The sequence below is a fragment of the Sinocyclocheilus grahami genome, unplaced genomic scaffold (assembly GCF_001515645.1).
Source record: "Sinocyclocheilus grahami isolate Dianchi unplaced genomic scaffold, SAMN03320097.WGS_v1.1 scaffold544.1, whole genome shotgun sequence".
Taxonomy (NCBI): domain Eukaryota; kingdom Metazoa; phylum Chordata; class Actinopteri; order Cypriniformes; family Cyprinidae; genus Sinocyclocheilus; species Sinocyclocheilus grahami.
In genome coordinates, this window is record NW_015505723.1 from 1 (window position 1) to 2476 (window position 2476).

Here is a 2476-nt window from a genome sequence, read left to right on the forward strand (position 1 = left end):
GGTTACGAGTCCAACTCTCTAACCATTAGGCGGTTAATTTTTATGCCTTGCAGGTTCATTTTTAACTGACCTTGACTTTTGCCATAGTGTTAATGATTGAATCCTCCTCACTCCCACACATTCATCCAGTGCTATATTTGCTCGTTGGTTTATTTATTTATTTATTGTTTATTTATTTAGTCATTTAGCAGATGCTTTTATCCAAAGCGACTTACAAATGAGGACAACAGAAGCAATCAATTGTAGTATTAAAACAACTAAAAACAGATCCAAAACTAAAAGCTAAAACTTTATAAATACTACTTATACACATTTTAAAAATAAAGAAATTCAATAAAAATTACAAATGCATACAACAAAATTTCAAAACTTAACATTTAAATGAAAAACAAAAATAAAGCTAAAAACAATTCAAAATATTAAAGAACAAAATGTATAAGAGTATAATAACGATTCTAACATAACACTACATTTAAATTAAATTTAAATACATTTAAATTGAAAAAATTAAATAAAAAAAAATAACATAACACTAAGCCAAACACCAAAAAAAATATTTTTTTCAGACATAATTTAACTAAAATTTAATTAAATAACAAATACAAATAAGTACTGTATTTTCTGAGAGTGTACATGGCATTGAATTCATGTTTTTGTTTAGATTTGAAAAGAAGGTAATAGAAAAATTGCAAAATCACAAAGATATATGACTCAATTCTTCAATACAGGTAGACAGGGAAAAGTTAAATAATAAAATGATAGAAACGCAACTGTGTGTTTGTATGTGTATAGTTGTATGTATATATATGTATGTGTACAGTGGGGCAAATAAGTATTTGATACACTGCCGATTTTTCAAGTTTTCCCACTTACAAAGAATGGAGAGATCTGTAATTTTCATCGTAGGTACACCTCAACTGTGAGAGACTGAATCAAAAAAAAAAATCCAGAAAATAACATTGTATGATTTTTTAATAATTAATTTCCATTTTATTGCATGAAATAAGTATTTGATACAATAGAAAAATAGAACTTAATATTTGGTACAGAAACCTTTGTTTACAATTACAGAGGTCAGACGCTTCCTGTAGTTCTTGACCAGGTTTGCACACACTGCAGCAGGGATTTTGGCCCACTCCTCCATACAGGTGTTCTCCAGATCTTTCAGGTTTTGGGGCTGTCGCTGGGTAACATGGAGTTTCAGCTCCCTCCATAGATTTTCTATTGGGTTCAGGTCTGGAGACTGGCTAGGCCACTCCAGGACCTTGAAATGCTTCTTACGGAGCCGCTCCTTAGTTGCCCTGGCTGTGTGTTTGGGGTCATTGGGTCATTGTCAGACCCAGCCACGACCTATCTTCAATGCTCTTACTGAGGGAAGGAGGTTGTTGCCCAAAATCTCGCGATATCGCGATACATCCATCCTCCCCTCAATACGGTGCAGTCGTCCTGTCCCCTTTGCAGAAAAGCACCCCCAAAGCATGATGTTTCCACCCCCATGCTTCACGGTTGGGATGGTGTTCTTGGGATTATACTCATTCTTCTTCTTCCTCCAAACACGTCGAGTGGAGTTTATACCAAAAACTTCTATTTTGGTCTCCTCTGACCACATGACCTTCTCCCATGCCTCCTCTGGATCATCCAGATAGTCTTTGGCAAACTTCAGACGGGCCTGGACATGTGCTGGCTTGAGCAGGAGGACCTTGCCCACGCTGCAGGATTTTAATCCATGACGGTGTAGTGTGTTACTAATGGTAACCGTTGAGACTGTGGTCCCAGCTCTCTTCAGGTCATTGACCAGGTCCTCCCGTGTAGTTCTAGGCTGATCCCTCACCTTTCTCAGGATCAGTGATACTCCACGAGGCGAGATCTTGCATGGAGCCCCAGTCCGAGGGAGATTGACAGTCATCTTGAATTTCTTCCATTTTCTAATAATTGCGCCAACAATTGTTGCCTTCTCACCAAGCTGTTTGCCTATTGTCCTGTAGCCCATCCCAGCCTTGTGCAGGTCTACAATTTTGTCCCTGGTGTCCTTAGACAACTCTTTGGTCTTGCCCATAGTGGAGAGGTTGGAGTCTGATTGATTGAGTGTGTGGACCGGTGTCTTTTATACAGGTAACAAGTTCAAACAGGTGCAATTAATACAGGTAATGAGTGGAGGATAGGAGGGCTTCTTAAAGACAAACTAACAGGTCTGTGAGAGCTAGAATTCTTGCTGGTTGGTAGGTGATCAAATACTTATTTCATGCAATAAAATGGAAATTAATTATTTAAAAATCATACAATGTGATTTTCTGGATTTTTTTTTTTGATTCGGTCTCTCACAGTTGAGGTGTACCTACGATGAAAATTACAGATCTCTCCATTCTTTGTAAGTGGGAAAACCGTCAGTGTATCAAATACTTATTTGCCCCACTGTACATATATACAGTGGGTACGGAAAGTATTCAGACCCCCTTAAATTTTTCACTCTTTGTTA